Genomic DNA, 27,193 nt, shown 5'->3' on the forward strand with positions numbered 1-27,193 from the left:
GCTTTAGGTTGAGGTCCGTCCTACCTGTAGGTATAGTGGAGCACAGTGCTTCTCTTTTCACTTCACTGGTTGGAGCAGCCTCTGGTTGGCAGAAGAGACAGGAGTGCTTAAAAACGCAGATCAGCTTGATAAAGCTTCCTATTAGCATTTCTAGTTCTTGGATTAGCATTGTCCACAAGGCCTCAGATAGTTTCCTGCTTCTGCTACTTAGAAGACAAATTATCTGACCTCCCTGAGACCCTGAATCACTGTACGTAAAATGAAAATAATAACCCTTCTCTCAAGAATGTGTAAGGGTAAAAGCAAAGAAGTACGTCAGGTGCCTAACGGAGTGCCTGCCAAGAATGGTGCCCCCTTCCCTTCTCGTTCAGAAATTACAAGGCTAAGATGTATTATGTGCTACTCCTGGAAGACTAATGGATATCACAGATAAAGAAAACACTGGCCTCAGATAACTCCAATATTTAATTTCAGATGAAGCTGACTGTATGCTGGATATGGATTTTTGGACCAGAAAGAAGCAGCTAATCTCCTGCCTAGCCATCAAAGGAACAGCATCAAACCCTTATGCTCGGTGCAGTTTTTTTTTTTTTTTTTCCAGAGGAAATTCAAGGTTTGGTTAATGAGATTTAAAAGTTGAATTATTTGTGGCTGTTGGACAAGTGGGTAGAGCACACAGGGGTGTTCAGCAGAGCATTCTCCAAGTGGGCTAGCCCTCAAAAAGAGAAAAACTTGTAGGAATTCTGCAACACACACGTGATGAAAAAACTATGTTTTTTAATTGAAATTACGAAAAAAGCAGATTTTATTGCAACTTGTTTTTGTCAGGAAAAAATAGCAACCATATGTATTCATGGAACAGAGAGAGAGAGAGCAAGCAAACTCTCAGGAATTTTCACTGCGGAATGTGCCCAGTTCTTGTAGCTACTTGAGTAGCTGCCGGAGGGCTGGATATTGCAAATGTTCAATATGCTATCAATTTTGATAGTTCTTCTGCTATTGATGAATGTGTTCATTGGCTCTGGTGTACTGGTCATTGTGGGAACACGAGCAGCACTATTTCCTTTTATAACGCTTACTCATAGAGCCACAGAGCGCAGCCTCCAGTGAAAACACTGCAGATACTCAATAGGGCCCTGGAAGGAAGTGACTCGAGCACATATGCTCCTGGCTTCAGTGACAGTACGTACTAAGAGGAAACATGCCAGCATTAGCTGATCCTTAAAAGAATTAACAGGGCAAGAGCACTCTCAACATAGCAAGCTTTTCTTCACAAACTCCCAATCGAGGAGGTAATGAATCATATGATTAAAGCTAAAACATTGAAGTTTGGAGTATAGCTTTGCTGCAGAGAAGAAAATAATTTTGATTTTTGAGTTTTTGACACAAGTGTGAAGCCTGTCTCTCCGGTCTTCCTGTTCCTACTTCCACCCTCAAAAAGATAAATCCTTACAGACTAGTTAATATGAGATGCTAAAAATTACAATATTGCAGTTACTGATTCAAATGGTCCTAAGTGGAAAGATTAAAGTATTCTAAATGTCTTGGAGAAAAAAAAAAAAGGTAAGAGTTTACAGTTCACTTGGGGAAAGAAGTGAAAATAACCAGAATAGATGACAAAATGGTTTCAGACCATAAGACTGGAGGAGATTTCATCCAATGCGAGTACAAAGAAAGAGCTTACTTCCAGCTTGTGAGACTGAGAATTTCATTAATATGAACTTGCTTTTCCTGAATCAATAGGAATGACATACGGAGGTATCTTTCCCTCTGTCAAATTTAATTGTCCCCTTTGTCCTGTTCATTGGCCTCACCATGATTACAGGAAGAGGAAACAGCTGGAAAACAAGAGAAGGCATAACTCAAGAGATTCAACCTTCTTTGCCCTTTCCAGAGAGAAAGATATTTACATCAGTTTTCCACCCAAATCTCTACCCTGTGATTTTGCCTGGCCTATCTGCAGTATTTGCCTAATTTTTCTTAAAGAAAAATTGCACACTGCCTCCCAACTAAGGATTACTAAGATCTCTTAGTAAGGAAAACTGAAGCCATGGATATCAGACAGGCAACGTAGCATATCTGATATGATGAATTTTGCCTTTCTCACTTAACAAGACACCTTGCAGTCCTTCCCATGTTGGTGCATTTCTCATTATTTTAAATGACTTTGTGGTATTCTACTGTATGGATGTACCACTATTTTTTTATTATTATTATTAACAATTCACCTACTGAAGCACTTATCTATGTCTTGTTTTGTTTTGTCTGTTTGAGCACTGCTAAGGTGAGCATCCTTTATTCCTAATATTATATTTGTAAGTGTGGGTTTTTTTTCTTACAAGGGCTCCCCAAACTGTGTAAGTTTCAGGCCTCATAGCACTTTGAATCTATTCTCAAATATCTGACAATATCTTATTTTTAGTGACTTTTAAATTTATTGCCAAGTTGATTTATTTGATATTTTAATTGTTTATATCTCACATGATCCAAAGAGGATACAATGACCATTATTAACAATAGTTAATATGTATAACTAAGTGCTAGGCACTGCTCTACATGCCTTCCTTAACAATTAATTTAGTACTCACAAAGGCCCTATGGGAGAGATACTGTTACTATCTATATTTTACAAACAAAGGAACTTAAATGTAAACAGATTAAGGTATAAAAAAAGACTAAGGCATAAGGCCAACAAATTAGTGGCAGAGCCATCTTCTTCAGTTTTTATTTCTCTAAGATCTTGAGTATATTTCCTTGTCCAGTGTAATGGAACATTAAAAATGTGTTGAATGTTGAAAAATAGGTGATCTCATATTACAACTTAAACCTTAATAAGAAATACTACAGGACCAGAAAATATGATTATATTTTCTTTAGGCTATTCAGTGTAAACTCAATAGTATGGAAACAAATTATTCATGCAATATTATTATTATTCTCTAAAAACAGCACAGTTAGGGTCATTCCAATTGGTGTCATGATACCAGCCAGGAGTTCTGATATTGGGATGCCTACCTCTCTACTACTCTTCTGTGGTCCCCAGAGCAAGAAACCAAGTATATCTGGAATTGTGACTATCACAGACATCAGTAAATAGGTAAGTCCATGAGCTTTTTAATGGGCTTTAAAGTATAGAAATCTGGAGACAACCATTCCAAAACCTCAGAGGTTGTTTTAGTAAAGTTGGACTGTCATAACAAAATGCCATGGAATGAGTGGTTTAAACAAAACAGTTCTGGAGGCTTGAAGTCTGAGATCAGGGTGACAACATGGTTGAGTTCTAGTAAGAACTCTCTTCTAAGGGCTCTCTAGATAGCCACCTTCTTGCTTCCTCTTTACCTGGTGTCTTCACACTTAAAGAACACCTCAATTTTTAACCAGATTGCTAACATTCAGATGAAAACAGAATTGATAAATTGGTGTTTGGGGTAGGACAACCTTATCATAGCACTGAATGCCTTCTCCCCCATTCCACTCATTTTCTGTACTGTCTCTAAGTCACAGTTTTACATTTGTTAAATAGGAAAAACAACATAATTTAATATTTCCTTTTCAACATAATTGTGAAAATGAGAAAATGGATATAAAGGCATTTTGTTAACTGTAAAGCATTCCACAATAAAGTAACCTAAAGTAAACACAACAAAGTAAAACAGCTTTATTATATTCTATAGTTATTGGCTATGATAATGATTAAAATATGTTAAAGCTTACCAAATATCTTATTTTGAGATTTTCCTATGCAAACCACATTTCCTATATGCACTGTGTTTTAACTCTCTTGCCAAATTATGTAGAATGGATTCCCGATGTTGAAGACATGTTTGACTTGGAAGGCTTCTGCCCAAGAAAAATTGGCATAGAATACACGGCATCACTGTGACTTCTGCACACTATCAGCCCAACTTGGGCATTAATCACAAGAAGAAACTGTGGGTCTTACAAGAGGCATTTAAAGAGATAACAGTAATGTAAGCAAGAATCTGCTACCTCTGTACATATACCCTGTACCAATGCCAAATTCCTGATTTTGATATTATAATTATGAAGATGGAGTCATCAGGGAGAACTGGTAAAGGGTATATTGCAACTACCTGGGACTCTATAATTATTTTAAAATAAAAGGGTAAATTCTGCTACCTCAAAAAGGAAAGAGGTTGGAGCAGAAAGAACAAGAACTGGGAAACAAATTATTGATATCAGCTAATGTAAAAGTAGAGGTAGGGAGGTAACTGGCTGTTACATTTTGAGAGGACTTGCACTGCTATTGGGATAAAGTGGGGAGAGCTCGTAGGTGCTAACAGATGAGGTTAGCTGCAGTTTGCAAGCTCCATGTGACTCTCACTCACACAGTAGTTTTCAAGGGGACATTACCAAAAAAAAAAAAAAAAAAAAAAAGTCAGTCATTGCTCTTTGTCCTTTTCCCTGCTATATGGAATGTGGGAAAATGCTGCTGATGTAGCAGCTGTTTTGGAGTCTTGAGGTAACAAGTGTGTGGGCAAAAGCTACAACTAAGGATAGAATTAGAAAGATAGAAAGAGCCTGGGTCCCTCTGGGCATTGTAGAGCTTCCTAGAAATTTTGGGCTTTTTATTATTTGATGGAAATAATGCTTAAATGGTTAAGTTATTCAGTCTTGAAACTTGTAGCTAAAATTAAATCCTAATACATACAGTTTAATCTAAGTATAATATATATTAGAATAAAATAATTAAGGAAAATAAACATCAATGTAAAATGGGATGAAAAAATGACCAGCAAACGTGGAAGTGTGGTTACCACTTAGGAAAGAAGTTAGGCATGAGAGGGCAAATGCTCTCATTTTGTTCAGTATATTTTGTATGCTATTCAAAACTTTGCATTTCAGTCTTTTACAATGAATGCATTTATGTAATTTTAAACCAATAAATTAGCATTTTCAATGCCTTTATTTGTGTATATGTGACAGTGACATTTTGTTTTGCAAGTTGTGGCAAGAAAAACAGGTAAACAAGTTTGGAAATTCAGGCTATAACCTTCATATGATTTTAAAGGTAGCTATTCAAGCTAAAAAAATAATACCTTACTCTTCCTTACCCTCAAGCCATCATCATTCAAAAATGCACCCAGCAAGCATACTCTCTCACTGAGCCACGTGCTGTGATCTGCACAGCTCTGATGACTGTGGTTGTGTTTAGGGCCATCTGCAGAGCGCAGGGTCGGGGTAAAGTCACACTCCGTACTCTACTCCAACATTTTTATCAAGAATAAATATTTGTAAATCATTATCAAGAATGGCATTCAAGGGGAAAACCAGACTAAATAACACAGTGTAAATAGGAGGTTTGTACAGATACGAGGGCTGAGTTACAGAGCCAAGAAGTTAGCTCCAGATCTGAACTGGAATGCCAGAGATCACTTTCAGAATCATCGCAGTTTCTTTCCACAGGTAGCCGTGAAGTTGCTGCAGCTGACTCTCTACAGCAACACAGGCTAAGAGCAGTCAGCTTTGGCTTAAAGACAAAATGTTCTCTTTCAAAATCATTCTCATGTATTCAATCAATTAACAAACATAAGTTGAATACCTATGATGTCCCAGGCACTGGACTGGGCTTTGGGAGCATGGGACAAGGAGGGAGGACACAGTGTAATGACTCTGAAGATACATTCTCCAGAGGTCTCTCTAAGTATGGGAAGCTGGCAAATTTAGTTGTCCAACAGGCATCCATGAGTGGAAAAAGAAGTAAGAGTGTGAGAGGAGAAAACAGGTATCGAGAATCAGAGGCAGGCTAAGGGTCTAAAGCAGAACTATGAGTCCAAGCTGGAGTAAATTCAAGGCACTCATTCTTCTATCTACAGCATCTACCTTCTGTTTCAGTTGGCACTAACCAAAAGTCTGCTAAGCACAGACATCATGCACCTGTTGTGAGGAACACACAGATACAAAAACCACAGCTCCCGCCTCAAGGTGCTTAGAGACTAATGAGGAGAAGTATAATCAGATCATTCTGACAAAGATAGCACGCATTCTATGCCATAACAAAAGTTCAAGTCAAGGTCCAAGAACTCCAAGGGAGTGAGAAGGAAATTCTGGCAGGGCAATTTGAGAAGTCCTCAAGCAAGAGCAGTAATTGAAGAAAGAGAGTAAACAGCGACAGAAGTAGAGGAAGGGCATTTTTGGCTAAGTCACTGGCAGAAACATGAACATAAAATTAATCAAGAAGAAAGCAGGGGTGCAGTGAATAGTCTACTGACCAAGAGAGTATTCAGATTACCTCCAACAGATCCTGAGGCAGGGGGACTGAATGGACCCAAGCCGCAGCCAGCCGCGGTCTTGTCATTATCTGATTTGTAACCTGGGTCTCTACGTAACATTTTATTTGGGAAAAACAAGGCTCTGTTCACTAAAAATATTTTAAAGCCTCAAAACCACTGAGTTGGCACATTGAGGCTAATGTGAGGAATGACTGATAGAAGTGCACTCAGAAGAACTTTTGGACCAAATCTTGGAAGGCATTAAACGTCCAGGAGAATGCCTTTTAAACAGGGAGCACTGGTGAGGTGTCTAGGGAATTTTTAAACCAGAAAATTAGCTACCAGACAACAACTGAATTATGAAGTGACTGTCGGGTGCAGGGTCAGGAGAGAAAAGAAACTGAAGCATAGAGGCTAATCAGAAAGAGGTGGCAGCAGTTCAGGGAAAATATTCAGTGCCTGTGTGAAAAGTGAAGGGAAGGGGAAAAAAGTAATTGTCATAGGACATTTGTACTGTAAATGCAGGCAGGCTAATGATTTGGGCCTCTTTAAATATTAGTTTCATATTTACATTTGCAAGTGGTACACACATTTTTAATTGACTTCATTTTTTAGAACACATATAGAATTACACAAAAATTACCATTTCAAAGATAGTACAGAGAGATCCCATATACCCTGCACCCAGTCTCCCCTAGCAACCTCTAACGTTAGTATGGTGCATTGTTACAATTAATAAACTAATTCCAACATATTATTATCATTAACTGAAGTCCATACTGTTGTGGGACACAGCAGGGTGGCTGGTCAGTGAGCCAGTGACATGCAGGTTGATAAAAAGAATTTACCAGAGATAAAGTATGGGAATAGAAAGGAGTTCATTAGGGTGCACTGTCATGGACAACAGCAGGCCACACAGACGAGAGGTGCCTGTGTGAGTACCGAGGGCCAGTGTTGGGGTCTTTTGTAAGGTTGGGTCACAAGGTGACTTACCGGCTGTGCACAAGTCTCTGATTGGTTGCAGGTGAGGTAAGAGGTTTAGGGTCCATGAAGGGCAGTGGGGTTTGACTCTGATAAGATGGGCTGAAGCAAGCCAGCCTGAGCATTACCTGGGGTTATTAGTTTGTTAGGGGAAACACGCTCAGTAAAGAGTGTACTTTATCTGTTGAGGGATCGCAGGCAGACATCTGAGAGCCCAGGAATGCGGATCGTTGGACTTCGAAGAATGTTAGTTGGCCCAGCACATACTACCTTCATATTTCCTTAGTTTTCACCTAAGGTCCTTTTTCTGTTCCAGGATCCAGGATACCACACTACATGTCATCATCATATTTCCTTAGGCTGTGACAGTTTCTCAAACTTCACTTATTTTTAAAGACTGTGACGAGTTGGAGGAGTACTGGACTCATATTTTGCAGGATGTCCCTCAGTTAGGGTTTGTCTGCTGTTTTTCTCAGGATTAGGGTCCTTAGAAGGAAATCATGGAGGTAAAGTGCCCCATCTCATCACATCCAGGGTACATGCTGTCATGACTTGTCACTGACGATATCAGCCTTAATCACCTGGCTGAGGCAGGCCTCTGTCAGGTTTCTCCACTGTGAAGTTACTCTTTCTCACTCTTTTTTATAATTTACTCTTTAATAGGAAGTCACTATAACTACAAATATTGGCTAGAGAAGAAATTCTTGCTTCGATTCAGCTCTGATCTACAAGTAGTTTAAGTCCACAGGACACAGAAGTCACTTCAGCAAAGTGCTGTGACTTGAGCAGGCTCTTGGGGGTCTCACTCCTAAACAGCTTATGAAACATCACTTTCAGCCCCGAGCAGTGTTCTCCTCGAGGGCTTCAGAAAGATACACTTTCTCTCTGTCTGTTTCTTGTCTTTCCAGCTATTCTTCCCTTCCAGTGATGGTGGACACTCTAGTAGACTGAGTCCCCGAGCTCACTTGGCTCAGGTCTGCCCTACCCCGACCCGGGCCCCCCACCTCCACTCTTACAAATCACAGAACTGCTGCCTTTCCAGCCTTAGGCCCACCTCTCAGTTTAAGGGTGTGGTCAAGCCCCCACTGCCGCCCTGCCCTGTGAACAGAAGGATCTCTCTACCACCCTACTTTTAGGACAAGCCGAATCAAGAGAGGAGAGGTTCAAGTTCCTCTCTCCTGCTGAGTCCTGAGGACTATAAGGCTTTTTCTTGGCACACTTTCAGCAAACTGGGCCCACATCCCTTTCTGTCTTGCTGGTCATCCAAAACATAAACTCTTCTGATCACCGAACTCCTCCTTGTCTCCCCCAACAGGACATTAGAATGGAACTCTGTCTACCTTAGTTTCAACCGAGGTGCCAATATCTTATGTGTCATAAATCAAAGTCAGTGTGGGGCAAATCCCCACATGCAAAATTTACATAGGAAATGTGTCAGCATCATTGCACAACTCCTGGAACCCACAACCAGATCAAGGATATCAGTAGGCATCAGATTGTGGAGAGCAGAAGGTTGGTGAAGAGATTTCTTTAGACACAGCTGCTTTCCTGCTGTGAGTCCTCACTCCTACCTTAAGCTTTGTGACGGGGATTTTCATGGGAGCAAGTCGGGAGTTTTGAAATACATTCTGTGTAGTTGAGTGATGCAGCATATAAGTGCCTGACCCTTGGAAGAGAAAACTAAAAAGCATTCCAGCAACAAAACAGAAATAGTTGCATGGAGTTTGACCTACACTCACAGAGCTTGTCAGTGGCTATGGTGGAAAAGATGATCACATTTTTTTTAATAGTCCACTCATGAAAGGGTAGAGGCTATATTCCTTGAATTCAGGTAGTCCCCATGTAATATGTAGTGAAAATGATTAAGTGCCAATTTCTGGTCCATTTCCTCTCTTTTAGAACACTCTCTCTGGAAACCCTGCACTGCCATGTAATAAAGTGTCTTCCATGAGACCACCATGCCAGAGAAGCCATGGGTAAACACTCTGAATAACAGCCAACTTCCCAGCTAATTCCAACCAAAGCACCAAATATTTAAGTCTTAGACACTCAAGACCAGTGCATCCTCCAGTTGTATCAGTGAGTAACTGCCACCAATGCCACGTGGACCAGAAGAAATAGCCAGCTGAGCTGTCCCTGAATCCCTGCTGCAAAAACAAACAAAAAAACAAACAAACAAAAAAACAGGAGATAATAGTTGTTGTTTTAAGCTTAGATTTGGGGATGACTAGTAATGCAGCAGTAGATAACTGGAGTGACAACAGAGGAATGTTTCCATGAGTATTACCACAGATCCCTGAAGACAGTTGCAGCACAGTGCTAGGTTAGGGTTAGGTTTATGCCCAGAGCTGGGTCCTATCTAACAGGCCTTTCTAGAAATGAGAGTGAACCCAAGCATCAGGAAGATGGAGGTGAACACCAAACTACTCAGGGCTATGGAAGAAGTTGAAAATGCTCTCCTGGAATAGAGATTTGTCTGCCTCAGTCAAGGGAACCGCAGATGAATGGGTTTAGCAGCAAATTATGAGAAAAGCATGAAAGCATTCCAAGGGAGAGTCTTCATGTGGCCTCTGGACCAGAGAATACAGCTTGCAGTACACTGCAAAAACCAAACCAAACAAAAAACAGGAAAAGGCAACAACCTGAAGCTAATCCAAAGTGGGCAAAAGGAGATGACATGTTAATAAGTCAACTTCAAAGTTTTGACTATTACACAGATCTGGAAACTCCAATTAATGAACTGAGCTACTGTCTGTGGTTAAAGTGACTATGTATTACTCAAAAGTCAGCAAAAGTTCTTGGACTGTCAGAGCTTTCCTTCAGTGTCAAGGGACTACTACTTCTTTCAATAAAGTTTTACTATGGAGGGAGATAAAAGTTGTGCTCTGACCAAATCACTGGTTAAGCTTTTCAGTAACTGAGCTATATGGATAATAATCTCACTATGTCATGCAATCCCTCTGGCATACACAGCACTTTATAACGAGATTACCGTAGAACATCTATCTGTAAGCAGTAATGTTTTAAAGCTAAATGTCTTCAGGTGCCTTATGGTGTACCTATGGCCTCAATTTGCAGTGCTATGTGGAACAGGATTTGGAGCCCTAAGTGTACAATTTTACCTCAATTTGTATAAGGGGAAATAGAGCTTTCCCACAAGTCTCTGAGTGATAAGTCTGATCATATTTCCTTGATTGTGATGAAAGCTTAGAGCTGAATTTATCTCTGAGTCCCCTTAACAAGCATATTGTACTTCATGGTTTTCATTCTGAGTAATAACTTTCAGTTTTGGCTTCATTTTATGAACACATGCTTATTTTTGCTTTCTAATATTATTATCTTTCTATATTTATATTTCTTCAAAAGCTTCCGTATACAGCAGTAGTGTTTAAGTATGTGGACTCTAGAGCCAAACAGCCTTAGTTCAAATCCCAGCTCTACCATTTACTGTGTGATCTTAGACCAGGGCTTCCTGTGCTTGTTTCCTCATTGGTAAAACAGAGATAATGATAGGCTCTGTCTCACAGGGTCACTGAAAGGATAAAGTTAATGTGAAAGTAATGCATGTAGAACAACGCTTAGCACTTAGTTATAAATACTGACTAATACTAATGGTGATAATTTTATCTTCATTAGATATTAGCAATTAAACGTGACATAGTAAAAAGTAAAATATCAAATAAATAAACTGAGATATTTGGAAACAGACAAAAAACAAAATACTGTTAAATGTTTAGGGAAGGGTTCCAGGTGTCATGGGCTCTGAAGTTTATAGAATTTTTACTTAAAAAAATTACAAATATGAAATCAGAAATGAAAGTGGGTAACATTTGCTAACTCTTCTGAAAACTGATGACAGGTGCTTATTTTTAAAATAACAACAAAAAATAATATTGTCAGCCTTTTTCAGAGATATTACTTGGCTGCAGTGATCTACATTGTAATTTATTTCAAAGTTTGAGAATTAAGTTACTCTCATGGACTTTACAGTAACACCAGGACTGATGTTGGTTTGTTCAAAATATTTTGCCTTTTATACTGACAGGTATAATGATTTCACTTTAGTCAGATCTATTGGAATAAGGAATTAAAACTACTCTCTTCTATTTTTTACCCCTTACTTTTTAAAGTGGAAAATGAATGTACTGCTGCCAATTTGCAGAGGCAACAGCATCTATATACACCATTGAGAGTTGAAAGAAATCGGTTAGCAACCAAGGGGTGGACAGTGGTAGACCCTGGCTAGGTCTACTGTATTGAAATAAGGAGATCTAATGGCTCAGTAAGAAATGAAACACAGCAGAAGTTAGTTTATATGCAATACTCTGGAAGTGTCACATCATTATGCAGCTTGGCCGGGAAAGGATCTATGAACCTAGATTCCAGACGTTGGGGCACATGGCTTAAGCAGAATAAAATCAGATCCTTTCATGGTATGAATACCAATCCTTGAGGACTGCATGGTGGCCTCACGATTCCCACCCACAACCCACAATAAAAGTGTAATAGTGACTGAGCCCAAAGTCCTAGGTACCTCTAAATGGATTTCTCACGCCATGAAGATAGAAAAACCCTCTGAACTTTCAAGCGTGCTTCCATAAGCAACAAGGAAACAATGGGGAACTGAGCCCAAGCAAGCCATCAAGTGTGCTAGATATCGTTATTTTGTTTGCATTGCTTCCTTGCTTGATTCGATAGGTGAACAAAGTGAATGTCATGCTGCTCAAAACTAAGTCATCGTCCTTGAGCCCAGCCTTTGTGACATTGCCCTTCTCACTGCTTAACAGCAAAGAAGGTGATACAGGTGGAGGATATAGCTCAGTGGTAGAGCACATGCTTAGCATGCATGAGGTCCTGGGTTCAATACCCAGTGCCTCCATTAATAAATAAATAGATAAATAAATAAACAAACCTAATTACCTCTCCCCCTCCAAAAAAAACAACAAAAAATGAAGGTGAATTATACATGATTATATCCAACCCCAGAGCCTAGCACTGGATCTAGCATGTAGACGACTGAAAAACCACTCATTAGTGGCACTTACAGCATGTCTGCAAGGGCATATGTCAAATACAAATACATAATCGTCCATTCTGGCATTGGATCAATTTTTTTGACCTATATAATATATATTATATTCATTCACCTTCAGTGGTAAGGTCCTGAGAAGCAGTTGTTGGGCCAATTACTTCCTTCCTTTCTTTCTTTCTTTTTTTTTTTTTCTGTCCAGAATACTATAGTATAGTTATAAGTTTAATAATGGAAATGGGCTTGAAATCATTACATTCTGCAATTATAGACCAAGGCTCCATCACATGTAAGAATGCTCCTCCAGAACAGGTTTCCATGCTTTGAAAATGCATTACTGTGACTACATGGGAAATTTTTGGACACATTTCTAGGAAGGGTGGGGGTTTTTCACTTTGATGTAAGAAATAAAGCAAGTATGAAAGGCAAACAGGGCAATAGAGGGGAATACCTCCTTATGCTTCAGGGGAACCTCCCTGGCTCATCTAAACCTGCAAGATTCTATATGCACCACATAGATGAGTAGTCCCACACCTAAAGGGATCAAAACCTTGAAAAAGATGGGACAAGAATTTCCTGATCTAAGTACCTCAGTAGCTTTCGGAAGCAGTACAGGGTCTAAGTTAACCAACTTACTCATTGCATATTAAGAAAAGCATCTTAGAGATATGTCCTGTATGTTCCTGGGGATTTTTAAAATAGCATGCAAAATTGATAAAGAAGTACTAGTTTTTCATATTTGGGGGTTAAACATAAACGGGCTTTATGACTTATTTTAATGTCAATTATCACACTATTGGTTTTACTCATCCATCCAGTCAAGGTAATTTCAGAAATTATTAGGAAACCCATTGTCAACTGTGGAGCATTAGTCAGGTGATAAAATTTTATCAAAAATATCCAAGAGTAACACCTTTTATTTTTCAGGGGGGCTTTCTTGGCCTTGTGAGAGAAATTTATAAATTTATAAAGCTTATAAAACTTATAGACAGTGTTCATAAGTAGGAGAAATAGAAGTATTTTTGTGTTTTATTAAAATCATTGAGTATTAATTTTTCTTAGATATTTTTAGTCTTAAAAATACTGTCCTTGAAGTTCTGATATAAAAGTCTCATGATTAGGTAATGTTTGAAACATTTCTGGCAGGACTTTTGATAAAAGCTTCCTGATTTTATTTCAGAACTCAGTGTTATCTCTGGTTTGTCCTTAGAGCTATTTCTAGCACCTTGGAAACTGACATTATTTTACAATGAAAGAGAAAGTAGTTTGGGACCAATCACTTTATTAATAAACTTTATTTTGAAATAATTTTGGGTTTTCTGAAGAACCACAATGGTAGGTCCCATATACTCTTCAACCAGCTTCCCCTAAGTTACACAGCCATGATTCATTCATCAAGACTATGAAATTAACATTATGTTATACGATTAACTAAACTTCAGGTTTTATTCTGATTTTGTTCTTTTTTTCGGCTAATGTTCTTTTTCTGTCCCAAGAGCCAATCCAGGATTACCCATTGATTTAGTCACTATGTCTTCTCAGTCTCCTCTGACCGAGAGAGTTTCTTGATCTTTCTTTGTCTTTCACGTCCTTGACCATTTTGAGGAGCACTGGTCAGGTGGTGTGTAGACTGTCCCTCACATTGTGTTTGTCTGATGTTTTCCCATGCCTAAACCTGGGTAATGGGTTTGGGGGTAGAACGCCATAGAAGTGAAGTGCTCTTCCCGCTGCATCACTCCAAGGGGGGGGTGTATGATATCAATATGACTTACAATGGGTGATATTAACTTTGATTGTTTGGTAAGTGATGAGTGCCCAGTTCCCTCTACTCTACAGTTATCTTCTCTTTTCCACGTTCTCTTCCAACCCACTAACCCACCCTCAAGAGGAGGGGAACCAACTCCATCTCCTAGAGAGAACAGTATCAAACAATTTCTGGGCATTATTATAACCATTCCAGCAAATTAATAAATATTTAGAGGAAATATTTTGAGGCTATGCAAATATTCTCTTCTTAAAGTTGTGTCTACTAATATTAGCATTCTTTAGTGGATCTTGTTTCCAGCAATTATTACTATGGGGCTCTAACGGTGATTTTATATTTCCTTCATATCTTCCGCATTTATGAATTGGAATTCACCTGTAAGGAATGTTCCTGTGTCCCCATCTATTTGGTCATTATTTATTTACTTAGACATTTATTTATATAAATATGGACTTAGGCACGTTTCTTTTATTTCTCTGGGTTATAACTCTACACTATTTTCATTTCTCATGTTGCTCAAATTATTCAGCTTTAGCCATTCCAGCTATTTTCTATCTCCTCCTGTGCCCTTTTGACGTGCCCCTACCTTCCTTTTCTGTCTTTTTCTCTTTTACTTTTAGTGCCTTACTTTCAGGCACCATATGAGATACTCTAGAATCTGGTGTTTTGCTTGTCCCAGACTGAGAGTCAGCCATTTCTCTGAGACCTGATTCCTCTTATTGAAGAACGGTTATATAGAAACCAAGATCTAGAAATTAGATCTATTTGTTGCTCCTGAAGGGTCTTCCTAGGACCTCTTAGTAGACAGGGCTAAGAAATACATGTATGTATACTAACCCAAATATACACACATATCTAAGCTTATTTCTGTTTTTATACATCTGTATTGTTATTAAAATTAATGAGTTCATAATGTACCACCAACTCTAACCTAGCACCATAGGGTTCATTTTAGCATGTTCTCTGCCTTCTCTAATTCATTTGTAACTTCTTTCTTTGTGAGAAATCTGGCTCTCATTATCTACAATGTATTTATTTCTTTGTTCATTCCTAATATACAAATAGGGTAGTTTCAGAATTGCTGAAATATTGCCGTGAAAAACATATCGACCAACCAGAGTACTATGCTTGCGAATAGTTCTTTTCTGTTTTTAGACTTACATTAATCAATTAAAACCCTGCCTTCCAGTGTTCTTTAGGTCAGCTCCCTTTATCCCCAATCCCTCCAGTGAAGTTAAGTCATACACTTGTTTTTACAGTTAAATTAATCATAGTCTGGGTTCTCCAAATATCCTGAGTTCTCTCAACCCAAAATTCTAGATGATTTTTTTAAAACTTACATACTATAAAGTTCACTCTTGATGGTATACAGTACTATGGGTTTTGACACATGTGTAGAGTAATCTACCTACCAGATAGATCAGATTCATCATCCTAAAAATCACCCTCTGTGTGAAGCTAACCATTTTTAAAATTCCTCTAATAGCTCCAGTCTTCTACTTGGACACAGTTTTACCAGTTTCTTAAATTTCACAGAGCTCTAGAGTAACAAGCATGCTTCCCAAGAATTAAAAAACAACAACAACAAAAAAGAAGAAACAAAAACAGATTATGGGAATAATGGCCAAGTTTGCTCAAAAATGAACTAAGATTCAGTTTTAAAGACTGTATTCTTATTTGTCTGCAGAGTGGAGAAAGTAAACTGCTACACAGAACCTTGTTTGGCATATATACATTGAGAAGACCACCAGGATAACGTTAAGGATGAAAACTTTTCGCTGCTAGGTTCCTTGGTTGGTCTAGTAATTACATTGACAAAGATAGATTAATGGGAGAAAAGCAAATTTAATTTTCTACATACAGGATCTCATAAAAATATGAGGCTCAAAGAAGTGACCAAAGCAGGCAGATTTATATCTTTTAAATAAGGAAACAATAAATTTGTGAGGAGTTTGGGGTTTGGTCTTGGGGTAACAAATTAGTGAAGAAGTAACAGGGTTTGTCTATACAGCCTTCTCAGCCCTGAATTCCCCATCTCGGGTGGTAAGGATTTCTCTCTATTTCTTGGTACAGGGAGGGTACATTTAACATGAGAGATTTATCTCCTGCTTTCAGGGGGACAATGGAGGTCAGAGTGTTCTTCTTGAGCCAGCTGTTTCTTAAGTAACCTTAATTCAAAATAATCAATACGCCAAAGTGGCATATTTGGGGTTGGCATACTCTGCTTCCCTTTGCAATAATATTTTGCTTGTGGTCAACTTTAGTATGTCTGATTGAGCTCTAGACAAATGACTCATAAAATCAAACTCCTTAATTCTCCTGTTTTCCCATTCTTGTTGCTTTGACTCAACTCCTTATCATTTCTCACTTAAAATATTAAAATAATTTCCTTACTGGCTTCCCTCAGGCAAGTGTCTCCTAACTGAAAACCCCTGCCCACAAGCTCTCCAAACATATTTTTTTAAAATTCAAATCTGACTATGTTTCTTCCGCAATTAAAAACTCATGCCTGTTTGCCATGAGGAAGGTCCCCAACTCCTGAACGTGGCAGACATAGGACCCACTGATCTTTCCAGCCAAACCTGTGCACTTCAAACACACCTCTCTGACCTCACAAAACTCCTCCACGTTTACCACCAGATCCTCTGGCTCCTCCTCTATGACTTCCCCTCATTCTTCCTTCTCTGCAAACAATAACCCATCCTTCAAAACCAAATCAGACTGCACCTCCTCTGGAATCTTTCACTACTTCTCAAAGTGAATTCCCTTTTTCTCCTGCTTTTTGTGTTCCCATGGCTCTTCCATAGTGTATTGTGCCATATAGTACTTATTCGTATTTCTCTTCTTCACAATATTTGAAAGGAAGGATACTGCCTCTCACTTTTGGTACTATCCTAAGACCTAAAATGACTGCTGTTATTAGCTGGCACTGGGTAGGTACTTGTGCTGTGAGTGAATGAGAGGCTAAAATGTGAATTTAGACAATTTTGGTATTATTTACCAAGGAATAAAATGGCAGAACTATTTGGAAGGCTCTCATTAGCCTGATAGTTCATTTTCTTCCTTAAGTTCATCTCCTTCCTTAAGGTTGCTTGCTGAATCAGAGAAGCGAGAACTGAGTGACCATGGGATAGAAGAGCAAGGTGTATAGGGGAGCCCCATCACAAAAATACGTGTGACAAGAAGCCTAAAACATATACATTAATCACTCAGTGATGCTCTCTTATGTATAATTCTGGAGCTATATTGTATCAAATTTACCACTGAGCTAGGTATGATTATTTTTAAGCCTCTGGCAATACATGCTTTTTATTTTTGACTAAATATAGGAGACATCTTAGTATCATAATCAGCCACATACTAAAATTATCTCTTAGAATGGGCTGCTTTAGGGATGATTTCAGCAACAGCTCACTTTGTATATTTCATATTGAACCAGGCTAGTTTAAATAATATTATATTTTCTGATCTTATGTCTTAATTATATGAATACATCTACATTAGTCAGGGTTCCCCAGAGAAACAGAGCCAATAGGATACATATAAACATGTACATGTATGTTTATGTATACATATGTGTGTATATATATAGACACAGAAAGAGAGACAGAAAGAGAGAGATTTATTATAAGGAACTGGCTCGTGTGATTCTGGAGGCGAAGAAGCCCAAGATCTACATTCTGAAGGACTACGAATAAGGAAGCCTCTGGTACAAGCTCCAATCTAAGTCTAAAAGCCTCAGAACCAGGAGAATCAATGGTGTAAGTCCAGTATCTTAGAGTGTCTAATTTAAGAGAATAACTCAGACACTCTCAAGAGGAACTTAAGCTCTAAAGGACAGGCCTCTTGGACTGCAGACTCGGCAAAGGGAGTAGACTAGCAGCACAGAAGGAAAATAAAGAGTTCTATGATTCAACCAGTGATTTCCACATGGAGGAATGAAGTGCTTGGCATTAGTGCTTCTGAAATGGCTCGGGACTAAGTGCAATGTCACCACTGCTTCTGATGAAGACTGCTACACACCAAAAATGCTGTACATGAGACCTGAATTAAAATACAAATTATGTGATACATTTAAAACCTAACAAATATTAATATTTATGACATCACATAGACTGTTCTTCAGATTTTGGAGACATGAAGTTTGAAAGCAAGAAACTCACCCTGGTGCTTTCTACCTTGTCTCCATGGGCATCCAGCAGAACAATATAATACAGTAGTTATTTAATAATGATTTTTTAAAGGAATGAATCAGTTAATTAACTAATATGATACAGTGGCTTTCTCTGGTATTTGTCTCCAGGTCTCTCACAACCTGTGCATTCACTTTTTTTCCCTTTGTGCGTGAGATGGGATAAATAAGAGGATAAAGAGGTGGCATCTTTCTCCTCTTAATACTTGCAGTCCCTCCCTTCTTTGCTAATCCCCTCCCACAATATGGACCCCTATGGGGTCACTGTACTCAGGTTGAGTAGGGAGTTAAAAGTTTGCTTAAGGAAGCTCTGAACAGACCTCAAGATTTGATAGTACCTCTTGCCCATTTAATCCTGGATTGTCAGGTAAATTTACATGTCAGATAAATGCTTAATTTTTAAAACTCCAACCCTTGCCCGGGGGCAACTGTTTTTAAACTAAATATAAAGGAAATCTCAGATCTGATTTTCCTTTGTTTTTCTATTCTCTCCACCACCCACTCTACTCACAGCCACTTAAAATTACTATCAAACATGAAGATTATTAGTGTACATAACTCCACTTAAATCAAGAACTCTAAACTTTTGTGGCTCACAGCGAAATAGAATGTGACAATGAATATATGTATGTTCATGTATAACTGAAAAATTGTGCTCTACACTGGAATTTGACACATTGTAAAATGACTGTAACTCAATAAAAAATGTTTAAAATTAAAAAAAAGAACTCTAAACTTTTGAACACCTAGTTGTCCATAAAATATCTGAAAAAGATCTTTTCTTAGGGAGATTAGTTATCTATTATTATTTTTAAATAAAATTAAAACACACAAGAGAAAAACCATTTTAAACTATATGGGCACAAACTAAGTATCCATCGATGGATGAATGGATAAAGTAAATGTGATATGTATACAATGGAATATTATTCAGCCACAGAAAGGAAGGAATCCTGCCATTTGCTACAACGTGATTAAACCTGGAGGACACTAAGCTATGTGCAATAAGCCAGACAAAGAGAAATATTGTATTATCTTACTTATATGTAGAATTTTAAAATATTGAACTTGTAGAACTGGAGAGAAGAATGGTGGTTACCGGGGATTAAAGGCTGGAGAAAATAGGGATATGTTGGTCAAAGGGTAAAAACTTTCAATTATAAAATAAATAAGTTCTGGGGAAACTAAGTATGCAACATGGTAACTGTAGATAGTAATACTCTATTTTATACTTGAAACTTGCTAAGAAAGTAGATCTTAAATGTTCTCACCATACCTCACCCCCTTCAAAAATGGTAACTGTGTGAGGTGACAGATGTGTTAATTAGTGTGAGGGTGCTTTACATTGTTCTTGTTGTTTATTAATTTTCAGTGTGCAGAGTTTCTAGTTGGTGTTTCTTGGTTTCTATTTCTTTGTTTTCCCAATTTTCTTCTATCAGGTATGTGAGGCAACTAATGAAAACTTCGTAATTTTTTGGGGGGGAATTAAAAAGCCATCTTTCTGTTTCTGTCTCTGTCTGATTTTTCCTGAGATTGTCAGAGGGCTTTTAATAATTTTTCATGTTAAGGAGGTGAGCACTTCAAACCTGACTTCACACTTAAACAGCAAAAGGCTGTTACAGAGGTTATACCATTTAATAAATTAATCATCTTTTATTTATCTTCCACAATCCATATTTATGATAAACAGGAGGAGCCATGGAAAAGTCAACTTCGCCCAAAACAGTAATATCCTCACACCCCTAATACTCAATAGTGGAAAAGGTAGTGTCCAAGGCATTATTGTGGGGCTGACCATCCAACTCCTCTCTTGTTTTGAAAACTGCTCTCTTTGCCCCCATCCATATGTCTGCAGGAGTAGACAAGTTGATACTTAGCCCTTGCATTAGCTGGTTTCTGGGCATTGGTCTGGATCTTAGCATCTCACCCACTTTGGGCAATAAGTCCCTACCCTGGGATTTTGCAACTGGGACTTAGAATTTGATCATACCATGAACTCCAAATGTCAGTTTCCTTCCAGATTTACTGTTACCTGCCTCAAGTCTATGTGTAAAGGGATCTTCTTACGGCTCATCCTGTCTCAGCCACATAGCCATTACGTCGTCACAGTCCTCATTATGCTCTACCCCAATATTCCCAGCTCCTCTGCAAGAAAACTCCTCATCATTGTTGGTCCCCTCCTGTCTACCGGGACATAGTCACTTCAGTAGCATACTGCTCTCTGTGCACTGGCACCAAAAAAAAGGGCCGCTCTGTTTCAGGATGCACTGCCTATTCTGCCCATCCTTTAATTTCCCAAGTATCACCACATGAGATTGAACAGCTGTGTCAATCTTTACAGAAGGACTAGGGTAACTAAAGGAAATGATAATATAAAAAGGGAGAAAATGAAACTAAACAACTACCACAATATTTTGTAGCTTTATATGGAGATGTCCAGATCATGAACCATACAAAGTCCTTTGTCCAAAAGTATGAATAACCTGATTATGTTACACATGACTTATTTTTGCTCAGGCATGTATTCTGTTGAATTAAATGTGCTTAAATATGTCTTATTTAATTGGACATTGCAAGTACTAATGTGTTTCTGACTCACACTCGAGGGAGAAATGTAGACAATGGTAAAGAAAGGTGATGAAGAGTTTGCAGAAACCTACTCTGGGCAAGTCACTCCATACATCTGATGAAATATGGGTCTGCTGGCCTGTGAATCTCTGTGGGACCAAGGAATACAAGGGGATCTACCCTGTACCCTGTTCCCTGTACCCCCGCCATTGCCACATTGTCTTATTTCTTCTATAGACAAGTATTCTTTTTTTTTTTAACATTTTTTATTGATTTATAATCATTTAACAATGTTGTGTCAAATTCCAGTGTTCAGCACAATTTTTCAGTCATTCATGGACATACACACTCTCATTGTCACATTTTTTCTCTGTGAGTTATCATAACATTTTGTGTATATTTCCCTGTGCTATATGGTGTAATCTTGTTATAGACAAGTATTCTTGAGGCTAAGTACCTTTCTTTGATATTTGTTGACTGTTATCTGTTGTGTACAACATCTAAAAGAAAAGCAACCAAGAAGTTAAAAATGGATAGAGCAGCCTCTCGTGGGTGGTGCATGTCCCTTGTCTATAACCTCATGCCCCTCTCTTCAGGTCTGTCCCTCTGATGCCCATATGCCTTTTGGGAAAACATGACAGTAAACTATTTTGCCTTAAGAAGCATCTGACTTTTCCCTACAATATATTCTTGCAGGTTTGAGTTACTCAGTCTGAAATAACAACCCAAGGGGTCTAAAATTCTAACAGTAGCCATCACAGAACTTGTCTCATTATTCTTTCTATTTCTAGCAGGTAGCAGTAGAAACACACACACATACACACACACACACACACACACACACACACACACACACACACACACATGCCTCCAAAGAAAAAATATCAATTCTTATCAAACCACATAATCTCAACCCATAAGGTAGAAGATAAATATTTTTCTTACCAGCCATGGACTCTGCAAAGCTAGCAATCTCAAAATGAAATATTTAACATTCTTACAGCACAGATATGTGCTAATTCCTTTCTTTCATCTCCAGCTTACACTTTCAATTTTATCCCACCAACCTGCTGAGACTGAAAAATAAACTCCTTGTCAAAATATGTCTCTTAATCGCTCCTTCTTTTGCTGTACAAAGCCCCAGTAGAAGCTCTGAAATTCGTTCTTGTAAGGTAAAATAAAATTGTGGCAAACAGATACCCCAGATTGCCTTTTCTTTTTTCCTTCTTGTTCTTAGAGGGAAAGGGGATGCACAGCTTCTTTCTTCCAATTTTAAAATTACAGTTAGGTTTTAGTGAGTGGTCATGTTTTTCTACCTCACGGAGAAAGCCAGTCTACAGGAAGAGGGAAAAGAGCCCTGAGGGCCCTGCAGAGCCTGGGGCTGGCTGTTCCCAAGGCCCAGCTGAATTCCTGTCCTTTTTAAATATAACTGTATTGCTCTCTTCCTTTTATTTCACAAGATACCATCTTATCACTCAAATCAAATTCCTTACTAAATAAGGCATCTGCTTTATGTCATTTACAAGCAAAGGAAATCTCCCTAGTAGACCAAAATAACCAAAAAACATGTCCTTGTCTCCTATCGCCTGGTCCCATTTTTAAAAAGGCAGACGTTAACTCCAGCTTCATCCTTTGCATAGGTGTTGCAGAGAGTTAGCTCAAAATGTTAGCATGGTTGCTTTCTATGTGTTTCACTTCCCCTTTCACTTATGCTTACTCAAGAGCCAGTTTTCTTTCAGCCTACAACAAAACAGAAGCAAATGTAAATCTGACAGGACAATTCTGAGCTCTGAGCTTGCAGAGCCCACTTTCTAGTACATAGAACAGAGGAGCTGGGGAGTGGCAGGACAGAAGGCAAAGAGTAGATCCAACACAGAGCAAAGGCAGTTGGGAGAGAAAAAAAAAAAAAAAAGGTAATCCTTGAAGAAGGAAGAAGAAACACCTTTTGTCTCAAATGCCAGGAAGTACACTAGAAGGGATGACAGCGGCCCAGTGGACTCAAGTAGCATCATCCCATGTCATCCACCTAAGGACAACCCACAGTTCAACGGTCCTAGACACGTCCTAGCCCCTTAACAGGAGAAGAGTCATTTGGACATCTTGTGTGGGGATGGAGGAGTTTAGGGAACATCTTGCCCCTGACCAGTGGGAAACAGAACAGAACCAACTGGAGTATCTCTCTGTGAGATATCAGTAAACACATAGCCCCTGTGTTTACAGAGGACTAGAAAAGAGAGAAAAATACAGAGAAAAGCCAGTGCCCAATCCAAAAGAAAAAAACCTAAGATTTCAACCATGTCCTTGTGAAACTAAAACTTCACACGAGAGATTTTAGCGTTTACCCCTTAAGGTTGTGACATCCTAGAATGAGAAGAGATAGACCCAAATAGTAGTGGCTTTTCAAAACAGAAAGCTTTAAGTAATAGTTGGTTTCTGTTTTTTATTTCTCTGCTTTCTCAATTGTTTTCACCATCCACTGTTCTGAAAGAATTAACTGTAGTATCAGTTTTCTAGCAGTCGACAGTCAACTGCTATTTCCTTCCCTCATCCTGCCTTTCCTGGAATTTCCCAAGGGCTCTTTCTTGTCCATTTACCATGCTCATGACCTTAACACAAACATAGGGTTCTGTGAGAGTATTTCAAGTCTGTCTTCACATTTACACCCCAGGACTACCAAAACCACATGGAATCCCCCCATTTAAAACACAGAATTGCACTTATCTCTGTAATGTGTAAGTGATGTGCAAAGTACAGTTAACAGGAGATATGACAACAAAGGTCAACCGTGCTGACATTACTGAAAGCCTTGTATTTCAACATCCTAATTCATTAGTGGCAAGTTCCTTGGAGCTCTGAGTTTTAATGCTGGACAACCCCTCCTGCTTTCCAAAGAAGACTTCTGTACCCTTTTGTTTACCTCTCTTTTCTTGTCATTTATTTTTCTCTACCACCTTCCCACTTAGTTTCCTAGAACTTATTATTCCATATGAACAGGCAAAAGACCATGGTTCATCTCTGTTCCCAGATATTTGGAGGTGGTGGCAAGAGGAAAGAAGAGTGAAAAGAATGGGTGAGTTGACCTGATTTTTTATATGCGAAAACAATAGGAAAAACGGCAACATCTGGCATTACTTCCTGTGGTTACCTGGGACATATGGGAAAGCACGCTGCTCTCTGGAGGAGGTATGGGTTCCCTTTAAATCTGCCACTAACCAGCTGTGTGGCCTCCAGGAGAGGATGCACTGTCCTTAAGCTTCACAGAACCATACACACCTTGAGCTGAATAACTACCAATCTCTCATTTTGTAACTGAGACCCAGAAGTCCAAAGCGATCTACCTGAAGTACAAGTACCAGACAAAGGGAGAATGAATATGTTCAGGAACAGTGAAGGACTCAGAGGTAAGAAAGAGTAAAGTACATTTGAAAAACAAAATTCTCATCCTTCTGGAAACAGTTAACTGCCTGAAGTTAGATTGGGTATGAAAGCTGAGCTTCTCAGGTATCAAAATGAGGATGACTATATTGCTGCAAGTGGTGACAGGTAAAAGCACTTAATTCTCTGATACATTTAATTTTAGCTGGAAGACTAACAATCAACTAAAATCTCCTCAAGGTGGTAAGTAACCCTAGTTCTACGTGCACATGAGAAAAATGAACCACCAAATCAAATAGAGATTTAGTAATTACAATAAAATGGGAAATGGAACCATTAAAGAAAAGAAGAGATCAAATCCACTGAATTTTGATAGGTAGAAGCAGAAACTGGCAAGAAAACTAGTAGTGATCACAGAAGTAAGAGAAAAACCAGACTGGAAGCTCACAGATCTGAAGAGAAAGGTGGAATCGACACTTGCTGAGGATTTATCAGGTATCAAGTACAATGGTCTACACTTTCTCGTGTTTCCTAATTTAACATTCAAAGCAACCTAGAAGTACATATTGTTCATCTCATGTTACAAATGAGAAAACTATAACTCAGAGATGTAAAATGATTTGCCTAAGATCCGGGCTCATAAATGGCAGAGCTATTGCTCCAATTCACATTAACCTGTCTGACTTAAAAGCCAGACAGATTTCCTTCCTCCCTTTCCTCCCTTCCTTTCTGTTCTTTTCTTTCTTTCTTTCTTCCTTTCTTTCCTCCTTCCTTCCTTCCTTCCTTCTTCCTTCTTTCTCTTTCTCTCTCTCTCTCTTTCTTTTTAAATGGAGGTACTGGGGATTGAACCCAGAACCCCATACATGCTAAGCATGCAGTCTACCACTGAATAATTACTGTTCCAACAGAAAGATTTTCATTATAACATTCTCTCCCTCTCTCTCCCACTCACCTATGTAGCTCTTTTGATTCCTTGTTGATATCCTAAGAATAGAAATGTCACACAGCTCTTTTATCCCCCTAAATATGTTTATAAATTATCCAGTCTTTCCACTTTTCCTCCTCTATTCTCCATTTTCCTAAAACAAAACTCACCCCCATTTCTATAGTTTTCCTTCATCCTTCTCAACATCTTCCTCCAAAAACTATTCTTTCTTTCCCTTTATTCAAGGTTAAATAGCTTGGACCTCATCTTGAGTGGAGAGGTATTGAAAGGGTTTTAAGCAAAGGAGGTAGCATAATCAAATTGACATTTGAGTAAGATTATTCTAAATAGAATCATCAAGAGGCATTTCTCCCTGGGCTCATCTTGAATGCAGTTAAAGTCTGAATGCTTGAAAGCACGAATGCTTCATATGCGCTCAGGTAACATCAGCTCTTATCCTGGTCACTGGAGAGTCAGAAATGTCCACAGACCTTCAGTCTTTTCCTTGGTCACTGCCAGTTAGGTTCTTGGACTCCCATATTCCCCTCATTTTCCTCTTCATATGACTTTTCTTTTATGGTCAAAACACCCACTGATGAACTCACTCCTCAATCCCCCTTCGGGAACTCCCACCCCATGATTAATAAACCCATTTATCTTCATATTCTTCAGTCATATTTTTAAAATGCTTATCATTTACTGAAATTTATCTTTCCCCAGGGAAATGGGTTCCCTGAATTTGCTCAATCATTTTCCTATATTTCAAATACATCAAACCCCAAGATGAAGTCACGATCCTTCTTGCTCTCCACTGCCACTTCTGGACAATTACTCCTCTCTCCTGTTAAACCCTACCCTCTAACCCTTCTCTTCACTGCCATGTACCAAAATCATTTTTACTTCCTTTTATGTACTAAAGACTTTGGCCTTTTTCTCATCCCTAAATCCTGTCATCACCCTGAGTGACACATAGCTAATCTGTCTCAAATTCTTGCTCATTAAGTTTCTTCCTTATCCCTAAGGAACTCTCCTTAGCTCTAGCTCAGCCACTCACTGCCATGGCCATATCCTGGACCCTAGCTTTTGAATGTAGTTATTTTGTCACTGAAACAATAAATACAACTCCTTCAAAATTATATCTTCTTGCAAACCACCAGAGCGAGGAGAGAGGACTGAACAGATTCTCCCTCACAATGCTCAGAAATAATCGATCTGCCAGCACTCTGATCTCGGACTTCTAATCTCTAGAACTGTGAGACAATAAACTTCTGGTGTTCAATGCTAAAAAAAACAAAACAAAACAAAACTATACCTTCTTATTTTTCCAGCTTGCTTTGTTTACTACTCTCAATCCAACAGATCTTGCCCATGATTATGATCTTTGGTCTATAAATTCCTCTAACTTTGTCCATCAGCTATTCTTCCCCTTCCTTACCATTCTCCTTAAATTGAGAGAATTATGTGGACCAGATGTGAAGAAAAAGTATGCAAGTTTAAAAATGAAGTTTACTTCACTGGGAGATTATAAGCAATTTGGCAGCAAGTCCTTCAATCTCTCCCCACCAAATGTTCAAATCCACGGGCCTCGAACCCTGTCAGCTGCTTTCTTTCCTGCACAATGCAAGCTCTGCATATCTCCAGTGTGCTCTGGGTCCCATCCCTTCTTACCTCTCTAAGGGCTCAATGCCTATAATTATCTCTTTACAATTTTGCATCATCAATGTCTACCTCTTCACTAGATCAATCCTAATGATAAGCACACAAGATCTTCCATTTTTCATCTTTAAATATTCCATTAATCTTTAATGCGGTTGACTTCCTCTATCTTGAGACATTTTCTGCTCATGGATATTTTGACTATGTAATCTCCTAATTTCCCTTCTAATTTTGCTGGCATATTCTACCACTTTAAGTTTTAAATATTGGAGAGCCTTATAGCTCAGTCATTGGCCCGCTCCTCTTCTTAACCTCATTCTCTCTTTGGATAATCTCATCCAATCTCATGATTTTAAATACCTTGTATGAACTATATGCACTGAAAACTCGCATGACCATATCTCTAACTCCTGACATTCCCATTTGGATGTCAAAGAAGTATATCAAACTTAAAATTACCAAAGAAGAA

At 38.6% G+C, this 27,193-nt stretch overlaps 1 long non-coding RNA gene and 1 pseudogene across 1 annotated transcript; one reads left to right on the forward strand and one right to left on the reverse strand.

Moving 5' to 3' along the window:
- Window positions 1-344: 344 nt before the first annotated feature.
- LOC116660023 lies at window positions 345-1,312 on the forward strand (annotated as a pseudogene).
- Window positions 1,313-7,269: 5,957 nt separating this feature from the next.
- LOC116659791 lies at window positions 7,270-24,603 on the reverse strand. The gene is made up of 3 exons (XR_004315141.1): window positions 24,592-24,603; window positions 24,369-24,374; window positions 7,270-7,342 (listed from the first exon to the last, which is right to left on the reverse strand). It is a non-coding gene; the product is annotated as an uncharacterized LOC116659791 (long non-coding RNA).
- Between the last annotated feature and the right edge of the window lie 2,590 nt (window positions 24,604-27,193).

This window comes from Camelus ferus, chromosome 3, assembly GCF_009834535.1.
Source record: "Camelus ferus isolate YT-003-E chromosome 3, BCGSAC_Cfer_1.0, whole genome shotgun sequence".
NCBI lineage: Eukaryota > Metazoa > Chordata > Mammalia > Artiodactyla > Camelidae > Camelus > Camelus ferus.